Source organism: Phyllobates terribilis, unplaced genomic scaffold, assembly GCF_046119375.1.
Source record: "Phyllobates terribilis strain yellow unplaced genomic scaffold, ASM4611937v1 Scaffold_2__4_contigs__length_985480577, whole genome shotgun sequence".
Lineage (NCBI taxonomy): Eukaryota > Metazoa > Chordata > Amphibia > Anura > Dendrobatidae > Phyllobates > Phyllobates terribilis.
In genome coordinates, this window is record NW_027362762.1 from 526,579,016 (window position 1) to 526,601,669 (window position 22,654).

At 44.0% G+C, this 22,654-nt stretch overlaps 1 long non-coding RNA gene across 1 annotated transcript in view; it reads left to right on the forward strand.

Moving 5' to 3' along the window:
- LOC141252860 (uncharacterized) overlaps positions 1–22,654 on the forward strand; it is a 129,128-nt gene that overhangs the window by 50,710 nt on the left and 55,764 nt on the right. Inside the window, exon 2 of the long non-coding RNA XR_012314134.1 lies at positions 18,148–18,232. This is a non-coding gene — a long non-coding RNA (uncharacterized lncRNA). The remainder of the gene's footprint in view (positions 1–18,147; positions 18,233–22,654) is intronic.

Here is a 22,654-nt window from a genome sequence, read left to right on the forward strand (position 1 = left end):
CACCATATTTAACAGGGGAGCCGCAGAAGGCCTATTATGACCTGGCATTGCAAGATGCAAAGGAGTATGCCAAATTGAAAATGGAGATCTTGGCACTTGGGAGTGACTCTGACTGTCCGGGCGCAATGGGTGCACCACTGGGCCTATTGCAATGACAAACCTCCCCGATCCCAAATGTTTGACGTCCTACACCTGGTCCAGAAGTGGTTGCAATCTGAATCTTCCTCCCCAGCTCAGATGGTGGAGAAATTTGTCATGGACAGATTCGTACACTACCTTCCGAAGTCGGTGCAGTCCTGGGTTGCCCAGAGAGAACCCCGTAATGCCAATGACCTAGAGGGATTGGTGGAAAGGTACCAGGCGGTAGAGAGTTCTTTGGGGAAGCAACGGGTCACAGCATCTCCATACTGGAGTTTTCAAAGGGAGGCAGACACCCAAAAAAGGGGCACTAGAGCCACATCTGGGGGGAGTCCTAGATCCCAGGATGGGTCCGAGTTGCTGCCAAAGGCCCCGTCTAATGTCTTAAGTTGTTGTAGGTGTCACACCACAGGTCGCATAGCCACCCATTGCCCCATGACCAACGAGCCAATGGACTGCAGCGCAGGACGGCGCTGCTCATATTTTGCATATTCTGCCTGCAGTGCTGTTCCTCAATCAGGCGAGGGACCGCAGGCATGTCCCATAACAATAAATGGGATACTGGTGATGGGACTCTTGGACTCAGGGAGTTTGGTGGCACACTGACTAAAAGTCATTGTGATTCTGATGTTTGAAGAAAGTCACATATCAGACTCACATATCAAAATCACACACCATTTCAATTTTGCTTGGAGGAGGTATTTGTGAAAGTCCTAATGAGCTTCAGACAGGTTTGCACTGAAAATCACATAGCCAAATAGAATGCCTAGATTTCCTCAACTGAGTTTATAGCTCAATGATTAATGCACTGGCTTCTAGACATAGAGTTTCGGGTTCAAGTCCCATCAGCGAACAGTGACTTTTTTATTATTATTATTACAGTTGTAAAAGTCACTTGACAAAGTCACATGTCAAAGTCACTTATCAAAATCACTTCTCAAAGTCAGATGACAAAGTCACTTCTTATCAAAGTCACTTGTCAAAGTGACTTATCAGCGTCACTTATCAAAATCAGTTCTCACACAGAGTATTTAGCCTCAAACTGACATCATTCTGATGTTTGACTTTGATATCTGATCATGTCCTAAAATGGACACTGTATTCAGGACCTCAGTGTACCATCTGCAGATGGACGGCCTCTTGGAAAGATTTAACAAGACCCTGAAGTCCATGTTGAAGAAGGTGGTGGAAAAGGATGGCCGAGACTTGGATTGCCTACTCCCCTACCTTCTGTTCTCAGTTAGGGAAGTTCCCCAGGCCTCTACAGGATTCTCCTCCTTCGAACTGCTATATGGACGGCATCCACACGGACTGCTGGATATTGCAAAGGAAATGCGGGAAGCCGAGGTGACACCCCACAGGAGCGTCATCGAGAATGTGGTCCAAATGCAGGACTGGATAGACAAGGTGATGCCAATTGTGAAGGAGAGCCTCCACCAATCCCAAGAGGCCCAAGTCAGGGTCTACAACCAGTCGGCGAGACTGAGACAGTTTAGCCCGGGAGACCGGGTGTTGGTGCTAATCCCCACAGTGGAAAGTAAATTCCTGGCCAAGTGGCAAGGGCCATACGAGGTGGTCGAAAAGTTGAGTGACGTCAACTACAAGGTACACCAACCAGGAAGAAGAAAGCCATACCAGATATACCATATTAACCTGCTCAAACCATGGCAGGACAGGGAGCAAGTGGAAAATACGTGCCTGGAGACCCATCTTGAAGCCTAGGCCGGGGATGTCACAATAGCAGAGACCCTGTCTCCGGCCCAGAAGCAACAATGCCGAGAGTTGCTTCAGCAAAACCGAGACCTGTTTTCGGAGTTGCCAGGGTGTACGCAGGTTATGGAAAATGAGATCCGGACGGAACCGCATGTACAGATGAACCAGAGGCTGAATCAAATCCCCGAAGCCTGCTGCGAGGTGATCTCCCAGGAGGTGCGGAGATGAATCTGGGCGTCATCAAGGAATCAAAGAGCAGCTGGTCCAGCCCCATTGTTCTTGTGCCAAAGCCGGACGGAGAGTGGCGATTCTTTAATGATGACAGAAGGATAAATGAAGTGTCTGAATTTGATGCTTACCCAATGCCCTGGGTAGACAAACTTATTGAAAGGTACATCACCTCCCTGGACCTAACAAAAGGGTACTGGCAGATCCTCCTGTCTCCAAGAGCCAAGGAGAAGATAGCCTTCTCTGCACCCGACGGGTGTTTTCAGTTCACAAGGATGCCGTTGGGTTTGCAGGGGGCACCAGGTTCCTTCCAGAGGGCCATGGACCGGATCCTTGCCTCGCACAGGAAGTATGCCACTGCTTACCTAGATGACATCATGATCTTCAGTCCAGATTGGGAAAGTCATCTACAAAAGGTCCAGGGCAGCAGTTCTGGATACACTGAGGAAGGCCGGCATTACCATTAACCCGAAGAAGTGGGCTATGGGGAAAGAAGAGGTGAAGTACTTGGGCTATATTGTCGGAAGCGGCGAAATAAAGCCGGAAGTAAAGAAGGTGGAAGCAATCCAAAGTTGTCCACAACTGGCCTCCAAAAAACAGGTTCCAGCATTTCTAGGACTTGTGGGATGATATCGGTGGCTTATTCCGAATTTCACCATCATAGCCGCACCCCTGACCGACCTATTGAAAGGTACAAAGATAGCAATGGCCAAATGGTCTTCAGAGGCAGAGATGGCGTTCCAGGAATTGAAGATCAATCTGTCTATGCAGCCGGTTTTGATTGCCCATGACTTCAATAAGGAGTTGATAGTCCAGACGGATACTTCAGAAGTTGTGGTATGAGCTGTGTTGTTTCAAGAAATAAACGGAGAGGAACATCCCATTTTATATTTAAGCAGAAAACTCTCGTCTTGTGAGAAAAACTATGCTATTGTGGAAAAAGAGTGCTTGGCCATCTAATGGGCAGTTGACACCCTGAGGTACTACCTGTTAAGTCGGAAGTTCAGGTTAGTGTCACACCATGCACCCCTGAGATGGATGAGGGAAAGGATGGGGAGAATGCCCAGGTGACTAGGTGTTTTTTAGCATTCCAGGACTTTAGGCCCGGGAGGTTACATGGTAACGCTGATGCACTGTCCAGACTTCCATGCTTAGCAAGTGAAGGTGCCAAATACCCCTGGCTTTGGGCCGAGGAAGGGGGATACCTGACAAAGTCACAGGCAGAATACTGAAGAGGAGATATGTTTCACTGAGACTGTTAGCCTCAGTGATGTGAAACATGGAAGTTTCTCCTGCATAGTAGGTGCAGAGAGGGTTCAGCAGCCATAAATAAAAGGGCATGCTTTACAGATGGATGGCTAAGTGCAGATGGGGGGCCATCCACCATATCTCCACCCCACGGTGTGGTTTGGGGCTATAAAGAGCCAGCCTTTTGACTCAGGTGGTGTCTGGAGAGACTTGCTCCAGAGAGGAGCTTGCATGTATTGGGCTGAACAGTGTGTGATTAACCTCGAGCAGCCAGACCTTGGCCGATATACGGACTGTGCTGCAACTTTGTATTTTGTTTTGCCATTTTTGCCGAATGGGCTGTTTTTCTTTATGGATTCCAGGTTAGTTTATGATGCACATGACGTACTATTCCGTACCTGCGCCCTGGGCTTTAAGAGCCTGGTACGGAATAGTACGTCATGGCGATCGCGCCTGCACACAGGCTGTGCGGGCCCGATCGCCACCGGGTGTCAGCTGATTGTCACTGCTGACACCCGGTACTATGTGCAGGGAGTGGTCCTGCACCACTCCTGGCACATTAACCCCTGCAATCCTGCGATCAAAGTTGATCGCAGCATTGCGGTGGCAAGGGGAGGTGATCGGGATACTCACCTCCTCTTCCATATTTGGTATCGCCGTGTCCGGAATGACCTGACCTATAAAATTGTCCCACTAGTTAGCCCCTTCAGTGAACACGGTAAAAAAAAAAAAAAACAAGCAAAAAACAATGCTTTATCACCATACCGCCAAATAAAAAATGGAATAACACGCGATCAAAAAGATGGATATAAATGAAAATGGTACCGCTGAAAACGTCATGTTGTCCCGCAAAAGACAAACTGCCGTACAGCTCCATCAGCCGAAAAATAAAAAAGTTCCAGCTCTCAGAATAAAGCGATGCAAAAAAATATTTTTTTCTATAAAATAGCTTTTATTGTGTAAAAGCGCCAAAACATAAAAAACTATATAAATGTGGTACCGCTGTAAACATACTGACCCGAAGAATAAAGCTACCTTATCAATTTTACCACACGCGGAACAGCATAAAAAAAAACAATTCCTGAATTGTTGGTTTTTGTTTATTCTGCCTCCCAAAAACGGAATAGAAAGCGATCAAAAATGTCACGTGCCCGAAAATGACACCAATAAAAACGTCAACTCATCCCGCAAAAAACAAGCTGTCACATGACTCCATTGGCCAAAATATGGAAAACTTATAGCTCTCAAAATATGGCGATGCACAAACTAGATTTTAAAAAAAATGCGTCTTTTAGTGTCTGACAGCTGTCAATTATAAAAACCCGATATGAATCTGGTATCGCTGTAATCGCACCGACCCGAAGAATAAAGACGTCTAATCACTTATACCGCACGTGGAACGGCGTAAAAAATAAACTCTCGGGTTAGGGTTGTGCTAGGGCTAGGGTTAGGGTTGGGGTTAGGGTTAGGGTTGGGATTTTTTTCAAAAGTAAAAAAAAAAGAAAAGATGACGATATGGCGACTAGTGTTCAGCGCAAGTGCTCGCTACTTGAGTTTGCATCGGGTGCTCGGGTATGCACTGAGTATCGTGGGTGCTCGAGTGACTTGCTCGAGTCTCCGCCCCATATGCTTCGGGGCCAAAAAATCCTTGCGGGGATTGCCTGCCATGCACGAGCAATCCCCGCATGTTTTTTTTGGGTGTCTAATAACCGTGAAACATGTGGGTGGGGACTCGAGCATGTCACTGAAGCACCCGCGATACATGGTGCATACCTGAGTACCTGATGCAAACTCAAGTAGCGAGCACTTGCGCTCAAGACCAATGACAACTTATTCAATATGATGACCTAATGTTATCAAATTCTGTGTCGTACCTCTGGGTTCAAAATGTTCACTATATCCCTTGATAAAATCCTTGAGGGGTGTAGTTTCCAAAATGGGGTCACTTGTGGGGGGTTTCCAATATTTAGGCACATCAGGGGCTCTCCAAACGCGACATGGCGTCCGCTCTCGATTCCAGCCAATTTTGCGTTCAAAAAGTCACACAGTGCTCCTTCACTCCTGAACCCTGCCGTGCACCCAAACACTGTATTTTCCCCACATATGGGGTATTGGCGTACTCAGGAGACATTGCACAATTGTTTTTGGGGTCTATTTTCTCCTCTTACCCTTGTGAAAATAAAAAAATTGGGGCTAAAACATCATTTTTATGGGAAAAGTTTGATTTTTTTATTTTCACGGCTCCATGTTATAAACTTCTGTAAAGGACTTGGGGCTTTAGGGTGCTCACCACACATCTAGATAAGTTCCCTAAGGGGTCTAGTTTCCAAAATGGTATCACTTGTGGAGGTTTTCCACTGTTTAGGCACATCAGGGGCACATCCGCTAATTATTCAAGCAAATTTTGCAATCAAAAAGTCAAATGGCGCTCCTTCCCTTCGAACCCTGCCGTGCGCCCAAACAGTGTTTTTTCCCAACATATGGGGTATCTGCGTGCTCAGGGTAAATTACACAATAAATTTAGTGGTCCATTTTTCCTGTTACCCCTGCGAAAATAAAAACAATTGGGTTTAAAATAACATTTTTGTGAAAAAAGTTAATTGTTAATATTTTTCTTCCACATTCTAAAAATTCCTGTGAAGCACCTGAAGGGTTAATAAAGTTCTTGAATGTGGTTTTGAGCACCTTGAGGGGTGCACTTTATAGAATGTTGTCAGTTTTGGGTATTTTCTGTCATAAAGACCCCTTAAAGTCACTTCAAATGTGATGTGGTCCCTAAAAAATGGTTTTGTAAATTTTGTAAAAATGAGAAATCGCTGGTCAACTTTTAACCCTTATAGCTCCCTAATAAATTTTTGGTTCCAAAATTGTGCTGATGTAAAGTAGACATTTGGGAAATGTTATTTATTAACTCTTTTGTGTGACATATCTTTCTGATTTAAGGGCATAAAAATTCAAATTTTGAAAATTGCTAAATTTTCTGCAAATTTCCGTCTTTTTCACAAATAAACGCAAGTGGTATCAAAGAAATGTACAATATGTCACGAAAAAACAGTCTCAGAATCAGGGGGGTCCGTTGAAGCATTCCAGAGTAATTACCTCATAAAGTGACAGTGGTCAGAATTGTAAAAATTGGCCAGGTCATAAACTTGCAAACCTCCTTGGGTTGTAAAGGGGTTAATAAACTAACCTGAAATTTAAAGAGACAGTGTCCTGTGTCTACCTGTCCATCCAAGCAAGCCGCTTTACCACAACATGGATGAGGAACATATATACGAGGATGGGGCACATTATACCAGGATGGGGCACATATACAGTGGTGTGAAAAAGTGTTTGCCCCTTCCTGATTTCTTATTCTTTTGCAAGTTTGTCACACTTAAATGTTACAGATTACAAAACAAATTTAAATATTAGACAAAGATAGCAAAACTAATATTTATTTTTAAGGGAAAAAGAAATCCAAACTTACAGGGACCTGTGTGAAAAAGTGATTGCCCCCTAAACCTAATAACAGATTGGGCCACCCTTAGCAGCAAGAACTGCAATAAAGCATTTGCAATAACTAGCAATAAGTCTTTTACAACGCACTGGAGAATTTTTTGCCCACTCATCATTGCAAAATTGTTGTAATTCAGCCACATTGGAGGGTTCTCTAAGGGGTTTTCCCATGAACAAAAGTTCATTGTAATAAATAGATCTTGGAATAAGAACTTCCACAATTGGATGTGTTTAAATAAAATGTTTCTGTGCTGAGATAATCTTATGCATGTTCCCCTGTGTAATAGGTGTGTCTGACCGTGTAGGGAACACAAACAAATGAACCACATCTCCCGGATGTATATATGAGGATGGGGCACATATATAGAAGTTTGGGGCACATTATACCAGGAAGAGGATGTATATATGAGGATGGAGCACATGTATACCAGGATGGGGGCACATATATTCCAGGATGGGTCACATCATACCAGGGTGGAGCACATTATACCTGGAAGGGAACAAAAATGGGGCATATTATCCCAGGATAGGGTACATTATCCCAGAAAGGGGCCCAGTATGGGGGATATTATTACTAGAAAGGACCTCCCTTATTAGGAACCATCCTCTCAAGTTATGCATGGGATGGTCTATTATTATGTAGTGTCCATCCTCTGCTGTTATTTACAGTGCTATCCCATTATTGCTTAGTATTATGTCTTGTTATATATAGCACCTTTCCTTACATAGCATATTCTCTTTATTTTTGTTAGTCACAGCGCCCTCTCTTTATTACATAGTCCTCTCTTGTTAGACTTAAAATGACTGCTGTTGGAGCAGCATCTGACCAGAAGACCAGTCCATCAGCCTCCTCCATCAGAAAAGAAGCTTTACCATGTTCCATCAGCAGTCATTTCAGCTTATATCTAACCAAGAGAGGGTGTCATGTAGTAAAGAACAGGGTGCTATAAATAACAAACATAACGAGAATCCGATATGTAAGGGATGGTGCTGTACATTACAAGAGAGGGCGCTGTGTAAAAGGGAAGGCAATATACATAATGAGAGGAGACTATGTAATAGATACAATGTATACATATATATATATATATATATATATATATATATATATATATATATATATATATATATCTTGGTTGCCATAAAAGAAGGGAGGCCAAATCACATTTCTTGCACACAGGGCCCCAAGCTGTCAGTGTCCGCCCCTGAAGGATAAAGTTGGTTGGAGATTTGCGGCAGATCTGGTGGTGGTGGTGAGGTGGGTTGTTGCAGGCTGTAAGCTTTATTGAAGAGATGTGTTTCCAAATTTCGTCTGAATGTTCCAAATGTGGTGATAATTGGACGTGTTGGGGCACAGAATTCCAGAGGATGGGGGATTCTCGTGAGAAGTTTTGGAGACAATTGGGTGAAGAATGTACAAGTGTGGAGGAGAGAAAAAGGTCTTGGGAGAACTGAAGATTACGTGTTGGAAGGTATCAAGAAATTAATTTGGAGATATATGAAGGAGACAGATTATGGATAGCCTAGTAGGTTTGTGTTAGTAGTTTGAACTAGATACATTGAGGAATTGGGAGCCAATGAAGGCGAGAAGTGGAGAAGTAATGAGAGAGGTGGATTAGTCAAGCCGCAGAGTTAAGAGGTGTGAGACTGTTATTAGGAAGGCCACAGAGGTGGATATTGCAGTAGTTGAGGCGAGAGATGATGAGGGCATGCATTAACATTTTAGTACAGAATTGAGGAAAGGACGGATTCTGGAAATATTTTTGAGTTGGGGGTGGCAGTAGGTGGTAAGAGTTTGAATGTGTGGTTTGAAGGACAGGGCAGAGTCGTGGCAGAGTTTCTGGTACAGGGGAAAGTTTGATGTAATTTTTTGTGTTATATAGATTGGGTAGGGGAGTTAAGTGGGATGGAGGAAATATGTAGTACTGCTGCTGCCGGGGTACCATTACTGCTGATCTTTTCTGTAAATGCAGAAATTGACAGTCCCGTCGGACAATCACATTTATTAATGTCTTTTTTGCATTGGGCACTATTGACTGCCATAATTTTTTTGTCATTTGGTATGTCTTGCGCTACCTGCTTTCCTTCTACCTAGGCAGTTATTCAGTACATTCCATTTCACTGTCTGACTATGAGCCACTAAGTACCGTCCATGTCATGGCATTTTTTCTTGTCTATACCAACACCATATGACAACATTAATCTCTCCATTCACCTCTTCAATTTGTGTACTGATCTACTAATCCATTTCTGGCAAATGTCTCTCAGCAATGTTCTCATGGATGTGTAAATGTACTTAAACCTTAATCTGGCAAACAGTTCGATTGTTGTTTCTATATCACGTATTTGCTGCACTGTTGTTACCAGTAATTTTATCTTTTCTTTGCAGAATGTTTTAAATTAATGCATTATTGCCTTTATAATGTGTTTTTCTTCACTCAATCTATTCTTTTCCGTGAGGGGATGCAGCTCACTCTCTCCAGTTTTCTTGAATAAGTTGTTAAAATTATAGTTGGTTCATCGAAAACCAACGAAGCGAGGGATGGATCCCAACCCAGTTACTGAGGAAATAGTTGTATCTACATCTTTAGTACATAGATACAGTTAAAAAAAATCTGATTCCGACTGGTGCCCTCAACTCCCTGCTTCACTGGTCATCATATTCTCAGTAATGCAGTGAAGACATAGGCGCATAACCTGCATAGTTCTACAGTACCAGAAGAGACCATGACTGTATAGCAACACAGGAACCGGGAGAATATTAGTATTTTCATGGGACAGAAAGGACATTATGATTCATTTTAGGGGGTACAGTGAACATTTTTATGAATTTCCAGAGGCACAGTGGACATTTGTGTTAATTTCAAGGACCACAATGATCATAAATATTTGCTTTTGGGGCAAAGCACTATCATTCATTTCAAGGGACAAAGTTAAAATGATTATTTATCTTTGAGATACCGTGAAAATTATTATTTATTTTGTGGCACATTGAACATTATTATTTATTTCAAGGGCTCATTGTATATAAATATTAATTTTACAGAGCAAATTGAGTGAAACCATTTTTAGATGACACGCTACTCTATATCTAGTTATTTTGCAGCTGGCAAGTGGTGTTGCAGTTTTACATTTTGAGAAACAATTTGTTACAGTATTTAAAGGGAATCTGTCACCCCCTTAGCGATATCAGACCTCTACTATGGCCATACAGGGTATAGAAAAGGGTATAGAAAAGTAAATCTATACTTACCTGTATAGCCCATAGCAGAGGTCTGATTTCAGAGAAAAGCGCTTTAATCAATTCTTTTTCCACAGGCTTGGAGTCCGGGGGACGCCAAGAAATCCCCACCTATCTGCTTATTATTCCCCTAAATCCCCGCCTCTCTGCTTAATTATCATATCCCCCCTCCCCTGCATGTTACAATGTCCTGTGACATGCACTGTGCTCCCTGACTTCCGGGCATGCGCAAAGCGCCACTCACATAGAGCACGCCTTGCTTCATCCCAGCCCCATCTTTCCGTGCCGCAGGTTTCTATCGAGCAGGCGCCGGGGGGTCACTGTCACTTTCCAGAGCCTGCGCAATAGAAACCTGCGGCACAGAGCAGAGGTAGACGTGGCCAGAATGAAGCAAAGCGCGCGCTATGTGAGCGCCGCTTTGCTCATGCCCGGAAGTCAGGGAGCACAGTGCACGTCACAGTACCTGTCACAGGGCCCTGTGACGTGCAGGGGAGGGAGGGATATGATAATTAAGCAGAGAGGCGGGGATTTAGGGGAATAATAAGCAGATAGGCGGGGATTGCTTGGCGACCCCTGGACGCCAAGCCTGTGGAAAAACGAATCGATTAAAGTGCTTTTCTCTGTAATCAGACCTCTGCTATGGGCCATACAGGTAAGCATAGATTTACTTTCTATACCCTGTTTGGCCATAGTAGAGGTCTAATATCACCCAGGGGGTGACAGATTTCCTTTAAATCTAGTAGGCAGTGAGGCTTAGTGCCCACAAAGCAGAAATTTTCCTGAGCATTTCTGCATCTCCTTGGCAGAAAAACGCATGCGGTTTTTATATGCGTTTATGATGCGTTTTTTGCATGTGGATTTGCCATGCGTTTTTCCAATGCATTGTATAGGCATGCAGAAGTGCTCAAAAATTGGTCATGTCCAGATTTTTTCTACTAGTAAAATCCGCGCAGAAAAAATCCTGACCATGTGCACAGAACTTGCAGAATGTCATAGGAAGTCATGGGATAAGGTATGCAATGCATTTCTGGAGCGTTTCAGAGCTGCAAATCCGCACCAAAAAACGCACCAAAAACGTGTCGTGGGCACACAGTCTGAGGGTCAAAAGATATCTTGACAGCAAACTTAGAAGATATGAGTCTATGTTGGAAGAAGTGTTCGTGGCAATCTTCAATGATTGGAGAAGAAGAGGAAGGAGAACACAAGAATCAGGGAAGACTTCCCAAATGAATGTAAACATCTATAATATAACCGGGGATGCGTACCTCTGTCTGAAGCCTCGATAGACTGCGCATGCGTGACGCGCAGTCTGGCCCCAGACAGAATCACGCATCCAGCCGTTACTGGTAAGAGGAGGTGTATGGCGCCGGAGATCGCGGTATGCGTAGACACTGAACGCATACCGCGATCTCCGGCGCCATACTTGCATACTTACCTGACTGGGAGGAGCGTTGCCGCGGCGCCTCTCTTCTGGCTGGAGACCGGGGCAGGAGTGAAGGCGTCGGATCGGCGCGTGCGCATAGCGCTATCCTTCGCCATTTTACTGAAGACACATTTACATTGTGTCTTCAGCAAAATGGCGCCCGACCGCTCTCCTCCCCCGGCCTCCTGCAGAACAGGACGCTGCAGCGCTGGAGTACAGAGAAGAAAGGTGAGTATAACTGTTTATTTTTTTTGTATGTGTGTACAGTGTGAAAGGGAAGAGGGGGCCACACATATCAGGATTGTGGGGTGAGGGGACCATGCATATACCAGGATTGTGGGGTGAGGGGACCATGCATATACCAGAATTGTGGGGTGAGGGGTACCACGCATACAAGGATTGGGGGGTGAGGGGTACCACGCATACCAGGATTGGGGGGTGAGGGGTACTACGCATACCGGGATTGGGGATGAGGGGAGCCACGCATACCGGGATTGGGGATGAGGGGAGCCACGCATACCGGGATTGGGGATGATGGGAGTCACGCATACCGGGATTGGGGATGAGGGGAGCCACGAATACTGGGAATGAGGATGAGGGGAGCCACGCATACCAGGATTGGGGATGAGGGGAGCCACGCATACCGGGAATGGGATGAGGGGAGCCACGCACACCGGGATTGGGGATGAGGGGAGCCACGCATACCGGGATTTGGGATGAGGTGAGCCACGCATACCGGGATTGGGGATGAGGGGAGCCACGCATACCGGGATTGGGGATGAGGGGAGCCACGCATACAGCAATTGGGGATGAGGGGTGCCACGCATACAGTGATTGGGGATGAGGGGTGCCACGCATACAGGGATTTGGGATGAGGGGTGCTATGCATACAGGGATTGGGGATGAGGGGTGACACGCATACAGGGATTGGGGATGAGGGGTGCCACGCATACAGGTATTGGGGATGAGGGGTGCCACGCATGCAGGGATTGGGGATGAGGGGTGCCACGCATTCAGGGATTGGGGATGAGGGGTGCCACGCATACAGGGATTGGGGATGAGGGGTGCCACGCATACAGAGATTGGGGATGAGGGGTGCCACGCATACAGGGATTGGGGATGAGGGGTGCCACGCATACCAGGATTGGGGGGTGAGGGGTACCACGCATACCAGGGTTGGGGGGTGAGGGGTACCACGCATACCAGGATTGGTGGGTGAGGGAGCCATGCATACCGGGATTGGGGATGAGGGGTGCCATGCATACCGAGATTGGGGATGAGGGGTGCCATGCATACCGGGATTGAGGATGAGGGGTGCCATGCATACCGGGATTGGGGATGAGGGGTGCCATGCATACCGGGATTGGGGATGAGGGGTGCCATGCATACTGGGATTGGGGATGAGGGGTGCCATGCATACCGGGATTGGTGATGAGGTGTGCCATGCATACCGGGATTGGGGATGAGGCGTGCCATGCATACCAGGATTCGGATGAGGGGCCATGCATACCAGGATAGGGATGAGGAGTGCCATGCTACCAGGATTCGGATGAGGGGTCATGCATACCAGTATGGGGATGAGGGATTGGGTACCATACATACCAGGATAGGGATGAGGGATGGGGTACCATGCATACAAGGATAGGGATGAGGGGTGCCATGCATTCCAGGATTGGGGATGAGGGGTGCCACGTATACCAGGATTGGGGGTGAGGGTTGCCACGCATACATGGATAGGGGATGAGGGGTGCCACGCATACCTGGATAGGGGATGAGGGGTGCCATGCATACTGGGATTGGGGATGAGGGGTGCCATGCATACCAGGATTGGGGGTGAGGGGTGCCACGCATACATGGATAGGGGATGAGGGGTGCCACGCATACCTGGATAGGGGATGAGGGGTGCCATGCATACCAGGATAGGATGGTGGGGACAGGATGGGTGCAGCACAAATACCAGGAGGGGGGCAGCACATACCACACATACCAGCATGGAAGACCATATACCAATAAAAATGCTCGCCACCCAGGCGTAGAACGGGTTCAATAGCTAGTCTATTATACATCTGCAAATGATCAGTTCTGTGGTTACTCACAGAGATAATGTCTGGCACAATTTTACAGTAGTTAATAAAACAATTCTCACCATATGCTTACTATTGTTTAGACCATACGGTCACTTCTTTTATTTGTTGCAATATAAGTAGCATGATTTACCTGAAAAGGCCACAAATCTTAGGATAAAATGTATTTTTTTATGTGTTATCTTCAATTTTTTGGAAAATTGCTGCTTTTACTGCTTTTTCACACTTACTATATGAAGTGATACTTGTCTGCCATTCGCCCATTTCTGTTCTTTTCTCACATTATCCCCTCTTATGCTGGGCTGCAAGATTTCTTCCAGACAGACATTATTATATTGGATTACCTATCACACTAGAACCTGCCTTCAAACCTAAATAGTTGCCAAAACCTTTTTTTATAAATATCTACTGTATTTCACTTTCTGCAGCACTGTGCTATATTTTAACGTGTTTTAAATAAAGGTCTTCAATATCACTGAAATAATAATAGGGCAACAATTTGAACTCTCAAGACAATGTACAATATAGATGTTAAAGTGTGTATAAATTTTATTTAATTAGTAGCGAGAATGGCTTGAAAAACATTTGCTGAGAATCTAGAACTAACTTTCTGTGAATGGCCGCATTTTGTAATGAAATCATAGGAAATTCAATTAGCACAGTACATCAGCATAGTTAGTGTAATTTACATTGTACCATGTATTTTTATCAATAGGCCATGAGAATACAAGTTATGTTACTATGCTCCTTAGCTGAAGCGAGAAATAAGGGCATAGCTGTCTTAATCGGCTTGTAAGGATTTATTTCCAAAAAGAAGAGAATATGTTGAAGCTACACAAAACCCCAAACCTACATAGGATAAGTAGCAAGTGCTAAGTGCTGCGTTAGTAATTAATATTACAAGCAAATAGCGCATTTAAGTACATCACAGGAAACCTTTTTACAGCTTAAAGGGGTTTTCCAGTCTAAATTGATAAGTCAGCAGTCACTCTGTGTGCCTGCAGACTTATGAATCTTTCCAGCGCGCACAGTGTGCTGAGAGAATACACCGACTTCTGAAACGGAACTGGCACAATACGTATGTGTTATGAATACTCCCAGCCAGGGCCCATCTAGTGGGAAAGGCATCGCTCCATACACTTGTATAGAGCGAGGCCGCACCCACTGGGTGGCCATGTCACTAGATGGGGAGCAGCCTTGCTCCAATCCATCCAGAATGCAACAGTTAAGATCATATTCCAGTCCAACAGCTACATCTATGCCTCCTCCCTGTGCCAGTCATTGCACTGGTTGTCCATCCACTATAGAATATAATATAAACCTACCACTCTCAACTACACAGAGATATTCTTACTTCTGTACCACTACATGTCCTCTCTCATCTCAACAACAGAAATGATGCCCTCCATTTTGCTAATGATCTAAGACTAACATCCTTCAATAATCCGAACCTCTAAATCCTGCCTCGCGGGCTGTGCCAATTCTCTATAGTGCACTACCTAGGACAATTCGATTAATTCCCATACCAATAGTTTTAAGCATGACTTTAAAATGCATTTTTTTACACTGGCCTATCACCTCATTTATTTAACTATTCTTATTTTGCCCTAGCAACATTTTCCTCCAAATCTGGTCCCTTGTGTCATCTGCTTACACATCCCCCATGCACGTAATCGCATTTTGTATCTGTACTTATACACATACTGGCTGGTGACTGGTTCATGCAACATTATTTGAATATCCTATTTATTATATTGATGGCTGGACCATACATGACAAACATTCTGCCCCTTATTTCTTCATAGATTGTAAGCTTGCAAGCAGGGCCCTCACTCCCCTTGATATCTTTTTGAATTATATGTTAATCTGTAATGTCTGATATTATCTATACATTTCCCCTTTTAATTGTAAAGTGCTGCAGAATATGTTGGTGCTACAGAAATAAAATGATTAGTATTTATTATTATGGATGAGTTATTAATACCCATGAGCGGGCAACCCCTTTAACTAGGACAATGTATCATAGCGATTTAAAGCCTCCTTTGATTTGGTCCCCCACAGCACTATGGCCCAGCAAAGGTACTCAGTTGCAGTTTAATAGTCCAAACTTTGAATTTTATGCCATATTTAGTGATGAGAGAGTGTATTCGTTACTATTCACGCGTATAGTTCAGTATTCGGGTTACTCATTATATTGCGAGTATTTGTGTACTCGCCTCGCTATATTCGGATGTCCCGCCCTGCAGTTTTGGCGCCTCCTTTGCAGCCACTAAACATGCTGGGCTTCTTAACCAATCACAGTAATGCCGTAGACATCTTGGTTGTGGCATTACTGTGATTGGCTGGCCGCACAGCGTCATAGGGTCTATTTAAGCCCTGCCGCCACCATTTTGTGCACATTGTGTCTGGAGCCTGCGTTCTATAAGCATAGGGAGAGATCGCTGAGCTGCTAGGGAGAGTTTTAGGCCTCTTGATCAAACAAAAGCCCTTTTCAGGGCTACCAACAGTGTATACTAGTTCAGTGTAGAGTAGGGAGGGAGAGATACTCGAGCAGGGACAGTTTAAAGGAGTCGCTCACTAGCTCCATAATACTACTACCAAAAAATAGCTCTTTTCAGAGCAGAAGACACACAACATAGTCAGAGTACAGGGTAGAGTTTGTGTATTAGCTAGGGAGAGGTTAAAGTGTTCTTCCAGTGTCCATCTTACAACAGCTCTTGTCAGAGGCAAAGCAATATTTTTCCAGTACACAGAGTAGTAGCATTTTGTGCTGCCTTATTTTTTAAAGCACCAGTTTATTTTCCCCGCTGTTTTAGGGGTCAGAGCCTGGCTTCTACTGTCCACATTAGTGCACTTAAAAAGGCGGTTAGTGCCCAACACAAAGCAGTAGTCCAAATATTTTCTACTGCCTGCTACCAAGCAGGCACCAGGCAATTTCCCCCACTGTTTTGGGGGTCACAGCCTGCCTTCTGTCCACATTAGTCCACTTAAAAAAGCGTTTAGTGTGCTACACAAAGCAGTAGTCCAAACATTTCCTACTGCCTGCTACCAAGCACGCACCAGGCCATTTTCCCTGCTGTTTTTAGGGTGACAGCATGCCTTCTGCATACATTAGTCAACTTAAAGTGTTTAGTGCTCTACACAAAGCAGTAGTCTAAACATTTCCTACTAAAAAGAGAGCCTAGAGATGATGAGGAGGATCCCCTCCAACTAGGACATAGTTCCTTATAGAGGCAAGGAGGGAGCAATAGATAACAATAATTTATATATCAAGAAAAGTTAATTTTATCAAAAAGTTAAAATATGTTGTGGTATAGATATTCTCATACATATGGATACAGGACATAAAATTTAGTACAAAAGGTTTTTAAATGAGACCTATGAGCCAGACTACTATGTTGTTCCTACCCTAGATCTATAGTCCGAAGTAAAGGATTTTAATAATATAGAAAAGATATAGGAACCTTCCTTATAGTCTCTGTATTAGGTCCAATTAGAGTGGTACCATTTATAATATTCTAAGGGCAATGCCAGAATATACAATTTAGAAAGGTATATTACCTGTAGACATAGGGATGTGGTCTTGGATGGCTCACTTGTTACCTCGACGCGCGTTTCATCGCTGCTGCAGTTTCGTCAGGAGGTGTTGAATGCATTGAGGTGTCAGGGTTTTATATGTGCAGTTCTGTTATGATAGGCCCGATGTAAGTGGCGCATCTCCGCCATGTTGCCGCGTCATCCAGGGGGGCCGCACGCCGTGCTCGCGTCATCACCCCCACGTGATTCGGTCACATGACCGGAGCCGTAGCCATGGCGACTCGTCGCAGTTCCGGAGCACTCCCTCCCGGAAGACGCCGCGGCGCATGCGCGGTATGCGCTCTATCGGGCTGGTGATAAGTATAATTTTTAAGAGTGTTTTCTATCATATATACTGTATATGTTATTCTTATTCTCTTAAAATATTATAGGCTATTAATAAAAGTACATGGTATGATGGTCTAATTCTTGGAAAAATTACTAATGTATTAATTGGTTGCATATGTGTCTATAAGGATCTATATCAGTATATGTCTGTGCTGTTATTTGGCATAATAAAATATTTCTCAAATTAGCGAGAGCGGAAATATATCAGATATGGAAATATTTAAATATATGTTTGTTATATATATATAATTCCATTAATAGGGATCAGTTCCTCTAAGGGGAATAAATATTTCCTGGTGAATATATAAATAGTGAGTATCTAACTGGTGCAAATATATCTATGGACCAGATAATATGTCCAATAGTGGTAAATCATTTAAGAGTAATAGATCTTTTGATATTACCATAGAATTGCATTTATATATATCACCCAAGCGATCATTCATAGATGTTTGTTCTCTGTGATTTCAGTCTCTCATATATGGTCCAGATGGCGGGTGGTTGTATGGCTAAATGCCATATATCCCAAGTTGGGGGAAAGAGGTTCCACCGGAATAGATCACATTTTTTGCATGTTATCCTCAAATTGTTCTTATAGTTGAGGAATTGTTCTCTGTATATTGATCTTCCCTTTTGTTTTCTTTCCATAGATCTGATGTGGCAGTGGTCCTGGAAATCGCATCACCATCTCTCTCCGCTCTCCAGTCCTCAGAAAAAATACATAGCAAAATATAGGTGAGTAGAATATACTGATATTGTCTAAAAGGTGTATCTGAATCTGTATTTCCCTTACTCTCTAGAGAATATAGAAAATGTATATAAAATTACCATAACATAAATATTGATTAAAATTCGCACATTCACAGAAAGGGTTTGAAACTTGCATGTTCATTTAGGCCGTTGGGGGTTATTGTGTTCTAAACCACTATCCATTTTGTTTCTTTTTTCAAGAGTTCTTTTTTGTAGTTTCTTCCCCTGATACCCAAATGTATTCGGTCAATTCCTCGTATTTTGAGCAGTTTTGGGTTGCTGTTATGACATTTTTTAAAATGGTTAGGGATAGTTTTAAGAATCCCTAGATCTGTAGCTTCTGCAGTATTTTTAATATCCCTAATATGTTCTAATGCTCTGACTCTCAATTCTCGGGTTGTCATCCCTATGTAGATCAGTTTGCATGGGCAGTGTGCGTAGTAGATCACGTTGTCTGTTTTACAGTTGATGTGATGTGTTATAGTAAAGGATCTGCTACCATCACTGCTAGAAAATGTAAATGATCTTTCCATATATTGACATGCCATGCATCCTCCACATTGAAAGGATCCCCATTTTGGACCTGATTTATCAGAAAACATATTTTTTTGCGGTGTTATGTAATGACTTTTTGTAATTATGTCTTTAAGATTTTTTGATCTTCTCCAGGTGACAGATGGGTATTTTGGAAGATGTTTTGCCAGGTCTTCATCTGTTAGTAAGATTGACCAGTGCTTGTCTAGTGTCTGTAGAATATCTTGCCATCTGGAGTTAAATGTGGCGATGAATCTGATAGGCTGTTTTTCTCGACTGCTAGTTTGTTTTGAATATGTTAATAATTGATTTCTGGGAGTAAATTTGGTCCTTCTGTAGCCAGCTCTAATTGTTTTTTGATTATAGCCTCTATTTTGCAAATTATTTTTCAAAAGATTGGCTTGTTTTTCAAATTTGTCTTCATCTGAACATAGATGTTTCATGCGTAGGAACTGTCCTATTGGTAGTGCTCTTTTTATCTGGGGAGGATGGGACGAGTAGGCATGAAGGAGTGTATTGGTAGCCATTTCTTTTCGATAAACGTCTGTAGAGATGAATCCCTCCGGGGTGACCTCAATGTGTAGGTCAGGGAAGTCTACCCTGGTCTTACTGTAGTTCCATGTGAGCTTAATGTTTAGTTCATCAGTATTGAGCTTTTCTAAGAAGATGAGTAGGCCCGATTCAGAGCCTTGCCAGATAAATAGGATGTCGTCTATATATCTTGACCATGAGACCACGGCATCAACCTCATCCATATTTTGGATGATTTTTCTCTCCCACAGCCCCAGGAAGAGGTTTGCATATGAGGGCGTGCAGGTTGCCCCCATAGCGGTCCCCTGGAGCTGTAGGAAGAATCAGTCTTTGAATGTAAAGTAATTATGTGTTAGAGCAAAATGTAGAAGATTGATAATACAGTACTAAAGTTTATGTCCTGTATCCATATGTATGAGAATATCTAAACATTTCCTACTGCCTACTACCAAGCACGCACCAGCCCATTTTCCCAGCTGTTTTTGGGGTGACAGCCTGCCTTCTGTATAGAATAGTCAACTTAAAGTGTTTAGTTCCATACACAAAGCAGTAGTCCAAACATTTCCTGCTGCCTGCTACCAAGCACGCACCAGCCCATTTTCCCCGCTGTTTTTGGGGTGACAGCCTGCCTTCTGAATACATTTGTCCACTTAAAGCGTTTAGTGTCATACACAACGCAGTAGTCCAAACATTTCCTACTTCCTGCTACCAAGCACACATCAGGCCATTTTCCCCACTGTTTTTGGGGTGACAGCCTGCCTTCTGTCCACATTAGTCCACTTAAAGCGTTTAGTGCCCTACAAAAAGCACTAGTCCAAACATTTTCTACTGCCTGCTACCAAGCATGCACCACGCCATTTTCCCCACTGTTTTTGGGGTGACAGCCTGCATTCTGTACACATTAGTACACTTAAAAAAGAGTTTAGTGCGCTACACAAAGCAGTAGTCCAAACATTTCCTACTGCCTGCTACAAAGCACGCACCAGCCCATTTCCCCCGCTGTTATTGGGGTGACAGCCTGCCTTCTGCTGTCCACATTAGTCCACTTAAAAAGGCGTTTTGTGCCCTACGCAAAGCAGTAGTCCAAACATTTCCTACTGCCTGCTACCAAGCACGCACCAGGCCATTTTACCCACTATTTTGGAAGCCACCATCCCAAGGGCCACCAATCACAAATAGTATTTAGGTGGGAGTAGGAAAACTGTCCTGGTTTGTCCACTGCACAATGTGCATAGGGTTTGTAAAAATTAGCCCTATGGGCTGAGTCATGGTAGACATAGGAAGGAAACAGGTTTTTATGGGTAGGGGGTGACGTTAACAGCTGTAGCATGAATCTGCATTTTTGGTGAATTTAGGTTGGCTTGCTGTCATCTGGAGGGATTACAAACTGTGGCGATATCCAGTCCTTGTTGAATTTAATCAGAGTAAGTCTGTCTGCATTTTCCGTGGAGAGGCGTGTGCTCCTATCAGTGATGATTTCCCCAGTGGAACTGAAAATACGCTCTGACACCATACTAGCAGCCGGGCAGACCATCACCTCCAAGGCATATAAGGAGAGGTTGGGCCAAGTGTTCAGCTTAGACACCCAATAATTAAAGGGAACTGAAGCGTCAGAAAGGATGCACGTATGGTCACTTAAGTACCCCTTGACCATGTTCTGCAACTTATCCCTCCTTGGCATTGTTACAGGCACAGATAGTCCTTGCTGTTTTGCTGGTTTATTGAAAATTGCCCAATTTGTGCACATTCCCCCCCACCTCTGTTGGAGCTGGTGTTCGTGTCTCTCTCCATTATCCCTTGGTGTTGAAAAGAGCCGGTACCTCTGCCACCAGCATTGTCTGAGGGTGATGTTTTCAGGAACTGATCTACAACGGCCCTCTTGAACGATTCCATTGTAAAACTCTTTGGTGACTCCAAAAGGAGTGAAGGAAATTTCTCCTTGTACCATGGATCGAGAAAGGTGGCCAACCAGTATAAGTCACTCTTGTCACCTGCACCTTAAAAACATCTCCAGAATCCAACCTTTTCTCACCTTTGAAACTGCTAAAACTCTTATTGTCGCTCTTATTCACTGTCATCCGGACTACCTCAACTCTTTTCTGATCGGTTCTCCTCTGCAATACGTCCTGAATGCGGCAGCCAGGGTCATATTTCTGTCCAGCCGCTTCACCGATGCCTCCATCTTGTGCCAGTCATTACACTGGTTGCCCATTCGCTACAGGGTCCAATATAAACTCATCACTCTCACCCACAAAGGTCTCCATAGTTCTGCACCACCTTATATCTCCTCTATCATCTCTGTCTATTGCCCTACATGTGCCCTCCGTTCTACAAATGAATCAAGACTAACATCCTCCATAATCTGAACCTCGCACCTCCGTGTCCAAGACTTCTCTCATGCTGCACCAGTTCCCTGGAATGCTTTACCCCAGATGATCCGACTGATGCCTAGCTCCCACATCTTCAAGCGCGCTTTAAAAACCCATCTCTTTAAACAAGCCTACCACCACAACTACTCAGTAAACTAACTTTCCCCTGTTTCCTCCTTCTAAATAGTATTCAGAATCTGCACCCTACTATTCATCTGTCTCCACACCTTAATGCGCACGATAACTGCACTCAATACTTGATTATTACACTTAAGCATATGACCGGATCATGCAGCTTTATATGAAAATCCCTACTTATTATAATTGCCAGACCTGAAATAACAAGCACTTTTCACCTATTGTGTCCACCCATTTCCTTGTAGAATGTAAGCTTACGAATAGGGACCTCACTCCTAATGTAACTGTCTTACCATGTATTGAATTTGTTGTATGTACGTGTCCCCCCTTAATTATAAAGTGCTCCGCAATATGTTGGCACTATATATTGTAAATAAAAATTATTATTATTATTGTTGGATAAAATGTATATCACGCGAGGGTCTTGCCACAGACACTTATCAATGAACTGTGCCATGTGGGCCAAGCTGCAAAAAGGCAAATGTTCTGTGTCCCTAACAGTAGAAACAGTACCCATCCTCTCCTCAAGCTGACTCACCTCCTCCTCCTTCTCCACTTCCTCCTCTCCAGCCCATCCAGACTGGACAGACATGAAGCTTGGGTTGGGTGTCCCCTCTATAGTATTATGAGTCCCCACTGTAGCACAGAAAAACAAGTCCTCTCCCTCCTCACCCTCCTCATCTTCCTCCTCATCACCCAATGTTGTCTCAGAATATTGGCTGGGCTGGGTAGTATCACCCATTGGGAAATCTGGCTCCATACCAACATCCTGGGCACTCAAATATTCCTCTTTGAGATTATGCAGTGATTGTTTTAAGAGACGCAGCAGCAGGAT